The sequence below is a fragment of the Chrysochloris asiatica genome, unplaced genomic scaffold, assembly GCF_000296735.1.
Source record: "Chrysochloris asiatica unplaced genomic scaffold, ChrAsi1.0 scaffold00135, whole genome shotgun sequence".
NCBI lineage: Eukaryota > Metazoa > Chordata > Mammalia > Afrosoricida > Chrysochloridae > Chrysochloris > Chrysochloris asiatica.
The window spans coordinates 7,937,965-7,951,993 of NW_006408653.1; positions in this window are offsets into that span (position 1 = coordinate 7,937,965).

The following is a 14,029-nucleotide window of genomic DNA, read 5'->3' on the forward strand; positions in this document are numbered from 1 at the left end:
GTGGTCTAAACTGGTTTTCCTTGTAGGCATATGGATATTTTCCTATCACAGACAGAACTATACTTCAAAACAGATCCTGACATGTTCTTTTTGATGATGAATGTGATGGCATCCCACTTCAGTTTGTCACTCTGGGCATAGTAAATCATGGGATTGTCAGATTCCAAATGACCAGTACTAGTCCATTGCAGCTCACTAATGGTTAGGAGATTGACATTTATGTTTTCCATTTAACTTTTGACAATTTTAAATTTTACTAGATTCATACTTTGTAATTCCATGTTTTGATTATTAATGGATATTGATAGCTGTTTCTCTTCATTTTGAGTTGTGCCCCATCAACAAATGAGGTCCCAAGGGTTTTACTCCATTTGTGTCATCATGGTTAACTCTTCTTTGAGGAGGCAACTCTTCCCCAGTCACATTTTGAGTTTTTTCCAACCTGAGGGTCTCATCTTCTGTCACTGTATTGGATGATATTCTGGTGATCTTCATCATGTTTCAGTATTCAATAATCTGATGCTGAGAGTGTTCCACTGCTATTCATATGATTTTCAGTGAATAAATATTCAGAAGTAGTCTCTCTCTCTTCCTAGTCTGTCTTCATCAGGAAGCTCATTTGAAACCTGCCAACCATGGGTGACCCTTCTGGCATTCAAAACACATGTGACATAGCTACCAGAATCACAGTAGCACATAAGCCACCACAGTACAACAAACTGACAGATGAGTGGTGGAGTTAAGAACTAAAACCTTAAAACCCTTAGAAGAAATTCTAAGGGGTGATGCTTTGGGATTTTAGCAATGGATTCTTAGATAGGGCAACCAAAGCACAAGCAACAAAAATAAAAATGGACAAATGAGATTTCACACAAACAAAAACTGTTCATCAACAAACTGAAGAGATAGCCTACAGATTAGGAGAAAAGTTGGGGGAAGTATGAGAAGATCAAGCTAGATTTAGAAGAGGATGTGGAAGTAGGGCTATCATTGCTGACATCAGATGGATCTTGCTGAAAGCAGCAGAGAATACCAAAAGATGTTTATTTGTGCTTTATTGACTATACAAAGGCTTTCAGCTTTGTTAATCATGACAAACTATAAATAACATTGTGAAGAATGCGTATTCCAAAACAGTTAATTGTGCTCATAAGGAGCCTGTACAGAGACTAAAAGGCAGAACAAGGGGATGTTGAATGGTTTAAAATGAGGAAAGGTGTGCTCCAGAATTGTATTCTTTCACCATACTTATGCAATCTGTATTCTGAGCAAATACTCTGAGAAACTGGAGTATATGAAGAAGAATGTGGCATCAGGATTGAAGGAAGACTCATTAACTACCTGTGATAAGCAGATGATACAACCTGGCTTTCTGGAAGTGAAGAGGACTTAAAATACTCACTGATGAAAATCAAAGACTACAGCCTTTATTATGGGTTGCACCTCAATGGAAAGAAACCAAAAATTCTCACAACCAGACCAATATGTAACATCATGATAAATGGAGAAAAGATTGAAGTTGTCAAAGACTTCATTTTGCTTGGATCCACAACAACTTTCATGGAAGCAATAGTCAAGAAATCAAACAATGTATTGCATTAGGCAAATGTGCTGCCCAAGACCTCTTTACAGTTTTAAAGAACATAGATATCAGTTTGAGTACTAAGGTATGCCTGACCCAAGCCATGGCATTTTCAATAGCCTCGTGTGCATATTGAGCAATGAATAAGGAACACCCGAGAAGAATTAGTACACTTGAATTACGATGTTGGAGAAGAACTTTAAAGTACTGTAGACTGACTGAAGAACAACCAAATTTATATTGGAAGAAGTACAACCCAATGCTCATTACAAGCTAGGATGTCCATGTTATCATGAGGAACCAGTCCCTGGAGATGGACATTATGTTCGTAAAGTAGAGGGTAGGTGAAAAAGAGGAAGATCCCCCAAAGAGATGGATTGAAACAATGGCAATATCAATAAGCTTAAACATAACAGTTGTGAGCCTGGCACAGAATCAGGCAGAATTTCATTCTGTTGTGCATAGGGTCACTGTGAGTTGGAACTAACTCAACAGTTCTATAGTATAAGCACTTAAGCTCTGGGCTATTAACCACAAGTTGGTTGGTTTGAGCTCACCTGTCATTTCCTGGGTGAAAGATCAGTGAGATTCTTAGCCTTGAAAAGTCTATATGGGTCACTGAGTTAGAACCAACAACAGCACTTAGGAACAACAACAACAACAATCTATCCGATAAAGGCTTACTATCCAGAATATATAAATAATTGCTACAATTAAACAACAAAAAGACAAGCAATTCAATTTAAAAAACCCAAAAACTGGCAAAGGACTTGATTAGACATTCCAATAAAGAAATGTAAGTAGCCAACAAGCACATTAAATGATGCTATGTATCATTGGAATCCTGATGTGGTGCTGTGGATTAATGCACTGGATTGCAAAATCAGTTTAAACTGCAGTGTTGGTGGTTCAAGCTCACACTATGCAGGGTTGCTCTGGGTCAGAACTGAGTCGATGGCACTTAACAACAACAACAACATATATCGTTAGTCATTTTGCTGTAGACTGCCATCAAGTCGGTTCCGACTCATAGCAACTTTGCATAGGACTTCCAAGGAGCAGCTGGTGGTTTTGAACCACCGACCTCATGGTTAGCAGTCCAGTGTTTATCCAGTAGTGTGACACCAGGCCTCCAAGAAAATGAAAATCAAAACCACCATGAAATAGAAATTCACACCCACTCTGATGACTATAGATTAAAAACTTGAAAAAAATATTGATAAAGATATAGAAAAATTGAAACTCTCATCTATTATTGCTGGTGGGATTGTAATGTGGAAGACAATTTGCTTACTTCTTAAACAGTTAAAAGATAGAATTAGCATATTGCCAAGCAATTTTACTTCTAGGTATATGCCTAAAGATTGGAAAGCAGGAATGCGAACAGAGACTCGTACACTCATGTTTACTGAAGCACTATTTATAATAGTAAAAAGGTGGAAACAGCTTAAATGTCTATCAACAAATGAAAGGATAAATAAACTGTCGTACATGTATACAGTGGAATATATTATTTAGACATAAAGAAAAATAAAATCCTGATTCATGTTACTGTATGGGTAAATCTTGAAAACTTGCTAAGTAAAATAGTCACAAAACAACAAATATTGTATGATCCCAATATTATGAAATACCTAGAATAGGCATGTATATAGAGAACAAAATTAATTTGTCGTGGTTGCTAGGCATAATCAGGAAATAAGGGGAAAGAGGCAATTATTGCTTAGGGATACTGAGCTTCTATTAAGGGTGCTGGAAAAAGTTAGAAACTGATAATAATAAGAATGGATAAACAACATGATTAATGTAATAGATGTCACTGAATCTAAAGGTAAAAAATGTCAAAATGGCAAATGTTTTATTATATGTATATTTGCCACAATTAATAAATGAGTTAGAAAACTCAAGATAAAAATTAGAAGGAGAGTAAACAGATAGATTGCAAAAGAAATCTAAATGGATAACAAGTATACGAAAAGTTGTTTTCCAGTTGCTGTTGAGTTAATATTGATTCATTGTGATCCCATATGTGTTGTTGTTGTTGTTAGGTGCCATTGAGTCAGTTCCGATTCATAGCAATCCTGTGTACAACAGAACAAATTACTGCCCAGTCCTGTGCCATCCTCACAATTGTTGTCCCACTTGAATTCGTTGATGCTGCCACTGTGCCAATCCATCTAGCTGGGGTTTTTCCTCTTTATCACTGACCCTTTACTTTACCAAGTGTAACAGGGTTTTCTGTCAACTTGACTAGGCCAGGATTCCCAGTGGCTTAACAGTTGAGATGTGCTTATCCCCATGGTGATAAAACCAGATACAGACATATTTAATTCTGTGATCAGTGGCCAAACAATTGAACGGATGCTTCCTTGAGGGTGTAGCCTGCTCCCAATATAATGGACACTTGGGAAAGTCTCTGTCTTCTCCTGGGGACTTGGGACTCCACAATTGTAGAGTCATAAACTTCTTTATATATATATATATATATGTCTTACTGGTTTTGCTTCTCTAGAAAAGCCAGTCTAAGTCATGTGGTACAGAGAGAGTGGAGTTCTGGAGAAACTAAATTACAAGGATGAGTTTTCTAAATTGGTACTCAAGTCTGATTAATTTTAAAGGCACCAATATAGTTTGAAGACATGTCTGATCTTCACTTCATAGGAATTGGCCTTGGGATGATTTTGAGTTTGATTATCTTTCCACCTTGTGAAGCCAGATGAAGTCACACATGGTCCTCACTTGTTTTAAAGCAGTTGGCATCAGGAATGGAATTAATTGCAATGGCTCCAGACTTATGAAACATGAGATTTTGAACTTTGTTATCTGTAATGACTGAAAGAAAATTTTTTGCCTTCTGCCTGAGGAAAGAAATACAGGATGAGTGATAGGGGATCAAGGCCTACTAGATCCACCCTACCAGAAGCCCAAGGTCAGGTATATGAATGAGGTTAGTCTAAAGGTGAAGAAAAGATTGAACTTGAGTGTTTTTATGTGTTTGACTGCCTTATGGATATTGATTTCTCCTGCCAATTATTGTAAAATAAACATACTTTTGTGACAGAAATGAATATTAGAAATTATGATTACAGAAATTTTGTAAGCCTGCTTTCAGCTTATACTCAAATGGATTTGCTAAAAGAGGAGTTAGATTTAGTCCAGAAAGAAATAGGCCTTTTGCTTTAAGCTTTTGTAGGTGGAATCCTGAGCCTTACTCAGAACCTTTAGAGTTGGTACATTTGCATTTGAAAAGACATGCAGACCAACCCAGAACTGCTAAGAGAAGAAGAGATTCATGTATTAAAAAAGCTGCCTGTTTGGCCTTTTAAGTTTTAAGTAAGCTGTTTGCTTTGGAGGCACCAAGGCAAAGAAAGTAGGCCCATCAGAGAAAAGCCCTTTTTAGAACTGAAAGTGTGTAGTCCTGGTGTGGCACTGTAGGATAAGCACTGGACTACAACGTCGTTTGAAGTGCAAGGTCAGCGATGGATTCAAACTCAACAGCCACTCCTTAGAAACCCTATACAAGGTTACTATGAGTTGGCTATGACTCTATGGCATTTGACAACAATAACAATAGAACTGAAAGTTAAAGGGATCTGGTGAGCAATATACTAGCTGGTGACCACTTGGGTCTACTTGTGAATGGAACTGGGGGAAATGTAGCAATGAAGACATGGGCTAAGTTTGGACATGTTCTATTGGCACCTGTTGATCTTGAGATGTGAAAGAGAAGAGGAAGAGCTGACTGGTCCAAAGTTTAGGGAGTTGTGTGAATTCCTGAGCCCATGGGTACTGACCTAATGCCTGGGGGTTGGAGCTGAGAGTGAAGGAGTCAGCTGTTCTAAAGTTTGGTGAGGTAAGTCTGAACTCCCACACTTGCAGCCGGTACCCATTTGACCTAGCTTTGATGGCTAGGGCTAAGCTGTGACTAGAACTCAATCAGATGAACATAAAGATGTTTGATACTGTAAGTGTAAATTGCTACAACTTGACAGACTGGACTGTTGCTTACAGATGCAATTGCTAAAATTTCCAACTGAAATGAAAGATTTTTTATGTGAAGGAACATGCTTATCTCTTCAGTGAAATAGGGACAGGAAATTTAGGCAATGGCTATCAAAAATGGGAGTGGATATAAAGGCATGAAATGGCTAGCTTACAAACTTTCATGGGTGTGCTAAATTTCAGAATGAAGGGGTACAATAGAATCCCCACTGACTAGTTATCTTCTTTTCCAAATGGGTCTGGTGAAAGGTGGTGGGGGCCGAAGCTCATAGGATTATATGATTCAATTGTGAGTATTTGTTAGCAGGATTAATTGTGATTGTCACAACTGTAACTGCAGAAGATGTGTAACTAAAAAGAGGGCAGTAGTTAATAATTCATTTCAGGAACAGATAATCCCAGGACCATCAAGAAGGAAGAGCATGAATGGCTCATGGGATCTCTCCCTAGAAAAGTGATGACAGCAGAGATGGTGGCAGAGGTGGTAGCTTGGAGAGACAGAGCAGCTTCGGACTCTAGGTCCACAGATTGAGTAAGGTGGTATGCCTGCGTACAGGAGACTGACTTGAAGAATGTGCCCTTTGGACATTTAAATGGATATATGTTTTTTGTTTTGTTGAGGTTATAAAAACCTTTTGGAAATAGTTGTGATGGTTGCATAACATGGTGAATGTAATTTTAATGTCATCAAATTGTACACTGAAGAATATATACACTCCTCACTTATTGACATGGTCAAGTTCCAAAGACCAGGTCATTATGTGAAAATTGGCATTATGTGAAAATGAAGGATGACCACATCAGATCGCAAAATAGAAGATGTTTATATAATTACAGAACTGCCAAATGCCATCATTACATAATGACTACATACGGAAAATTGTGGCCCAGTCATAATTCTCTGGTTATGTGTTAATTCAATTAACACATGACCATATAACCTTAACCACCCCATCATAACTTGTTTCTCACCTCAGCATTCATTACTGCCAAACATATTTTGTTAATGAGTAAAATCGTTAGTAGATATTTTTTACTATTGCTGTAAATATAAAATATCAAATAAAAAGATAGTTGACAAATGAGGAGTTACTGTTATTGTTGGTAAGTGCCATCAAGTTGGTTCAAACTCATAGCAACACTGTATAGTATGCACCACCAACTTTGTATTGCAAACCTATCTTGTAATCTAGTGCTTTATCCTACAGCACCACACCAGAATACCAAATGAGGAGAGGATGTAGTTAAAAATGAAAGGTTCTATCTTTTATGCTTTACAATAAATTAAACACAGACCAGTTTTATTAAAATGGGCAAGGATGGAAATGAGAGTGGGGATTGAAGAAAGAGAAAAATGAAATGGAAGAGAAAGATCTTAGCATGGACCAATAATGGGAATATACTATGAAATTAAGACAACAATGAAATCACGACTAAATCTGTACATCTGAGGTTCAAAACTAACCACAGCAAAAAAAAACCAAACCAGACAACATTTAGGTAGTTTTCAATCTGGCACTATTTTAAATTTTGCTGTAATGACTTGTCTTTGTCATGTGTTACGTGTGTATGTGTGTTTTCTTTATATTTTTAGTTTTAGTCATGCATTGCCTTTGTAATAAAAAAATGAAATATTTTTCTTGTAGTATGCATTTCTGGGGTACCTCCTTTTATTCTTTTTAAGAGAGACTTACGGTATTTCAGCCAGAAATAAAATTATAATTATGTACATTGCAAACATTCGAAGTGTTTATATGGCCTCCAAGACTAATCCGCTATTTCAGTGAATTGGGAGACAAGCTGAATTTCAACAGCTCTCAATGATGACCCTAAAGTGTGTTTCTTACATTAGATATTAAATGAAAATTTAAAATATTGAGTAATTAAAATAACATTGATAAGACAATAAAATGTTTAACATTTTGAATGAAAATAATTATATTTTGCAAAACAAAACAGTGATTAGATTGGTATTCATGTGTGTGCAGATTTCTTTTGATATATGGAGCTCTGGTAGCGTAGTGGTTACGAATCGGGCTGCTAACCTCACAGTCAGCAGTTGGAAACTACCAGCTGTTCTGTGGGAGAAAAGATGAGGCTTTCTGCACCTGTAAAGGTTTATAGCCTCGGAAACCCTATACAGGGTCTCTATGGGTCAGAACCGACTCCACAGCACTTAACAATAACATGGCTTAATTGAAGACAGTTAGATTCTCATATTTGCTTCTGTATTGCATTTCTTGTGATGCATTGTTTTGGTTGAAGTATATCAAGGAAATACCACTTCAAATAGATATGTAGTAGAAGAAGCAAGGAGTATTTTAATAGCTTTTCAAAATAATTGTGACTCTTTCTGTTTGATACTGCACCAAAGCTTGACAAGTAGAAATTTATACTCTGTTATCTTAAAATCCACTGGTATGTCTTATATTTTTATGAATCTTCTACTCATACATTATTTTATAATATTATACATTGGTCATTTGAAAAATATTGTTTAGTGAACATAGTGATGTATATCATACATATATAGTATTAAAACTAATACTTGTTAATAACATTGATCTAATTGTAAAGGTGTTTAACTATTGGAAAGCTGTCAAAAGGACATTCTTAAATGAAACTGGCATTTTCCCCTCTGCATGTTGGTGAACAACAATACTACAGGAGTTTTGCACCACTGTCTTGATATGCTTTAGAGTACCAAATGTTTTGAGAACCACTATTCTCTTACATACAATGTACCTCAGCCCTAGTTTTTACTATTTCTTAAATTTTAAGATGACTTTATGGTCTCAGAACAATACTTAAGAAAAGGAAAGAAGAAGTTACCTGAGGAGAAAGCATGGAGAGAGAGAGAAAGAGATAGCGCTGGATACATAGACAGTGAGAGACAGGTACTTTTGTATTATTTTCTCTAGTTTGACTCTGTTGCAGTTTTAGAAATCTTCTACTCATATAATATTTTATAATTTTATACATTGCTCAGTTATATATCAGAACTTGTTTATAACCTTGGATTGGGAAAAAGTCTTAACAATACCCTTAAAAATCATAGAAGAAAAGAAATATATATATATATGAGCTCTGGTAGCGTAGTGGTTACAAATCGGGCTGCAAACCGCAAGGTCAGCAGTTCGAAACTACCAGCTGTTCCGCAGGAGAAAGATGAGGCTTTCTGCTCCCGTAAAGATTTACAGCCTCGGAAACCCTGTACAGGGTCGCTATGGGTCGGAACCAACTCCACGGCACATAACAACAACAACAAATATATATATATATATATATGTATTATTGTTATGTGTATGCGTTATCTGGTTGATTCTGACTCATAGAGACCTTGTATGACTGAGTATACTACCCCATCATAGTGTTTCTTGGGCTGTAATCTTTGCAGGATCAGATTGCTAAATCTTTTCTTCTATGCAGCCACTAGTGCTGCAACAGTGAAGTACTTGGCTTCTAACTAAAGATTACTGGTTTGAACCCACCCAGTGGCCCCATAGGAGAAAAACTTAGTGATCTGCTTCCTTTAAGATTATAGCCAAGACAACCCTATGGGGCAATTCTACTGTCACAAGGGGTTATTATAAATTGGAATTACCTTAACCAAACCAACAACAACAAATACACATGCACACATAATTTTAAAAAACTGTTTATGGTAAAATGGTGAAGGTTTACAGAGCAAATCAATTTTCCATTCAACAATTCACATGCCTTTTGTTTTCTCTCATTGATTGCAGTCCCCACAATGTAACATCACTTGTACCACTGCCTCTCTAGTTTCCTGTTTTTTTCCTTCCTTCTTTCCTAACCATGTTTCCTTTTGTTCTTTTCCCTTACGCAAATGCTGCCCTTTTTTCTCCTACTCTCCCCAGTCTCTCCTGGAACCTTCTAGTATGATCCGTCTCAGAGAGGTTGGTAGTGTAGCTTGGCACCAGTTAGTTCTTCTGGTCTCAGGGCCATAGAGACTCGTGTTTGTGCGGCCCACTGGACTAATTGTTTTCAAGTAGCTTCAATTTTCTCACTCTTCTTTCCTCCAGTCAGAAAGAAACCAATAGTTGTATCTTAGATGGCTGCTTAGGTGCTTTTGAGACCTCAGTTGCTACTCACAGAACATTGTCTTTGTGAACGTTGTTATACCAATTGACCTTTGTGTTTCAAGACTATGGTCCTGAGCCCTCAGGCCCAGTGACTCATTCTCTCAATGTGCTTGGTTATGGCTAAGAATTTTTTAATAACTTTGCCTCTATGTGGCACTAAAGGATAATGCACTGGACCACAATATCAGTTTGAGCCACATGGTTAGTGGTTCAAATCCACCAACCACTCCTCAGAAATCATCTACAGAGACGCTATGAGACAGAACTGACTTGGCGGTACTAAACAACAACAACAACAATAACATATACTACTATATTCACAGATATATGTGTAACAAGATAAATGCATATGTAGAAACATACACTGTCAATCTGTATATATTTGTAGCTATAGTCCCAGTCTCTTTCCCACACCTTTTCAGCTTTCATGTCTTATATGTGTATCAATTTGTAGGTTATTGTTATTACTATTACTGCAGGATTCTACACACACATTTTTGCATGACAAAAATACTATATACAAAGGTAAGAGACAAATATTTGCAACTTAAACGGAAGAACTAAATTTCTTAATACATAAAGAACTCTTAGCTACAAGAGGATAATGGATAAAATATGTAATAGATATTTTACAGAAAAGGAAATATGAGTGAATATTTAACATATGAAAAGATGTTCAACCTCACTCTTCATGAGTGTAAATTATATTTAAAATGAGATATTATTTCCCACTTATCAAATTGACAAAATCCTTAAGGTTGGCAGTATATTCTGGTGGCAAGACTATAGGGAAAAGGACATTCTTGTATACTAATTATCAGCCCTGTGGAGGTATATGCCCTATGGAGGACAATTTGGAAATAGTTATCAAAGCTAAAAATAACTCTTTGGCCCAGCATTTAACTTCTAGGAATTTTTCCTATTGGTGGATATGTGAAATACCATTTATAGAGAGTTATTTATTATAATATTGTTTGTATTTATAAAATTTTAGAAACATTTCATTGCCCACCAATGAGGAGACTTGGTGATGCAGTGGTTAAGTGGTTGGCCGCTAACTGAAAGGTCATTCGTCCAAACTCATTAGCTGCTCTGTAGGAGAAAGACATGGCAGTCTGCGTCCATAAAGACTGTTGTTGTTGTTAAATGCTATTCAGTTCCAACTCATAACAACCCTGTACAGAGTTTCTGAGACTTTAAAAAAATGAAACTTTGCAGGAGCAGAAAGCCTCATCTTCTTCTCACAGAGTGGCTGGTGGGCTGTGGTTCGCAGTCCAGTATTTACTGTATGGGGCCACTGTACTCCCTCTGTAATGATTATACCTTGGAAACCCTATGACACATTCTACTCTGTCCTTTAAGTTTTACCATGAGTTCGAATTGACTTGATGGCAGTGTGTTTGTGTTTGTTTTTGTCTATCAATGTGAAGTTGTTAAGTGCCACTGAGTCAGTTACAACCCACAGTGACCCTGTATAGGGATTCCAAACAGTGACTGGTGACTTTAAACTGTCGACCTTGCAGTTAGTAGTCCAGTGCATATCCTGCAATACCACACCAGGATTTCTGTCCTTCAGTTGGGGACTAATAATAGTGATTACACATTGAAGGACATTTGACTGTGTGGATCATAACAAATTATGGGCAACACTGAAAATAGTGGGAATTCCAGAACATTTAATAGTGCTCATGAGGAACATGTATATAGACCAAGAGGCAGTTGTTTGAACAGAACAAGGGAATATTGCTGATTTAAAATCAGAAAAGGTGTGTGTTAGGGTTATATGCCTTCACCATATTAATTCAATCTGTATGCGAGCAAATAATCTGAAAAACTGAACCGAATAAGGTGTGCCTGTCCCAAGCCATGATGTTTTCAATTGTTTCACATGAAGAACACAGTATCATTATAACCTGTGATATAGAGATGACACAACCTTGTTTGTTAAAAGCAGAAAGACTTGAAACACTTACTGGTGAAGGTAAGAGACTACAACCTTCAATATTAATTATATCTCAATTTAAAGAAAACAAAATTTCTCACCATTAGACCAGTAAGCAATATCATGACAAATGAGAAAAGATTGCAGTTGTCAAGAACATAATTTTACTTAAGTCTACAATCAACACCCAAGGAAGTAGCAGTGAAGAAACCAAGTGAAATATTGCATTGGGTACATCTGTCCCAAAAGAGCTCTTTAAAGTGATTAAAAAAAAATTAGAGATGTCACTTGGAAGACCAAGGTATTCCTGTCCCAAGCCATGGTATTTTCATTCACCTCATATGCATGTGAAAGCTGTAAAAGGAAGACAGAAGAATTGATGAATATTGTTGAATATACTATGTATTGCCCGAAGAACAAACAAGGAACCAGAATGCTCCTTAGAAAGGAAGATGAGTAGGTACTCTTCCTTTTGGTCCATCATCTTCCATCATCTAAGGTGGAAACACCACTAAGATGCAGATTTTTATGAAAACCCTAATGGGAGGACTATTACTTTCCAGGATGAGCCCTCAGATACAATATAAATGTAAAGGTCAAGATTCAGAATAAGGAAGGAGTTCCTCCTGATCAGCAGAGACTGATTTTTGCTGGGAAGCAACTGGAAAATGCACATACCTTGTCTGACTGCAACATTCAAAAGGAGCTCACTCTTCAGCTTGTGTTAACATTTTATGGTGGTGCTAAGAAAGGAAGAAGTCTTACACTACTCCCAAGAAGAATAAGCATAAGAGAAAGAAAGTTAAGCTAGCTGTTAAGGTGGGACAAGAATGGCAACAGTTGCCTTCATCAGGAATGTCCTTCAGATGGATGGGGTGCTGAGTTTTTATGACCAGCCACTTTGATAGACATTACTATGGCAAGTGTTATCTGACCTATTGTTTCAACAAACCAGAAGACGACTAATTGTGCATGAATTAATAAAAGACATGAACTAAAAAAAAAAAAGTGAGGGTGGTGACATTTCATCTCCCATACTTAGAACATGTTATTAAGAGAGATCAGTCCATGGAGAAGGACATCATGCTTGGCCAGGTAGGGAGGGAGGTCAATGTAAAGGAAGAAGACCCTCAGTGAGATATGTTGACATAGTGGCTGCAACAATGGGCTTAGACATGGCAATGATTATGAGGACGGAGCAGGACTGAGAAACATTTTGTTCTGCTGACTATAATTGGGAAACAGAGCAAAGGCACAATTCAACTTGTTAGATGAAGCATTTTATAATTTTACATATGAATTTATGTACATATACATATGTTGGTACAAAATATATCATTTATCACCTTTAAAAAAGCTTACACTAACTAAAAAATAAAGTTTTGATAAAATGCATATCTATAAACAACATAATTGTAGACATTTATTTTTATTAGTGACTTATTAAATCATTGCTTACTTTTCTAAGCAAAAGTTATTGTGGAGTCCTGGTGCAGTGCTGTAAAATAAGCACTGACTGTTAACCACAAGGTCAGTGGTTCAAAAGCACCAGTTGCTCCTCAGAAACTCTATAGAGGGTCACTGTGAGTAGAATCCAACTCAAAGGTACTTAACAACAACAACCACAACAGTGGACTCAATTTTAATGATGAACAAAATCAAATTGAGTAGGTTCTTAAATTTATTTCATATGATTGGAATTCTTTCATTTTATTTCAAATTAAATTTCATTTTTTCAAAAGTAGGAGGTACTATTTATCTAGAATAAAAATAAGAAATGATTTCTATAGGGGCAGGATCCATGTTCACATTTACTTGTACTGCACAGAGATTCCTGAGAATGGCATCCTTTCAAATTTGGAGGCGTCACTGCTCTATTTTCACATATGGTTGGAATGAGAATTCCTTTGCAGTGACTGCCTCCCATTCATACATGGGAGGAGCAGGAACACAGCTATGAGTAGTCTGTCAAAGGTTTTTTTCATTATCAACAGAAAAGTTTTATTGTTTGCGTTCCTAAGAATGTTTATGGAAAAATCTGGAATTCATTTTTGAGAGTTCATACACATCAAACTAGTGAATAGGTAACAGACATTTTACTCTCTTACAAATCCAATTTGGAGGTCTTAGCTATAACTGCAACACATCTTGGGTGGAAAAAATGGTTTAGCCTGAGCAGTGTTGGAAGCGCTGAGAAGTTACTTTATGAGAATAAGCTAGGTCTCCTAATTTCTAAAATGGATTTATTAAGACTTCACCTACAAGCAGAAGTAGAATGTTCTTAAATCTTCTTGTTCTTGTTAGGTGCCATTGAGTCGGTACTGACTCATAGTGACTTCATGCACAGCAGAAAGAAACACTGCCTGATCCTGGGCCAACAGCACTACTGTTGCCACG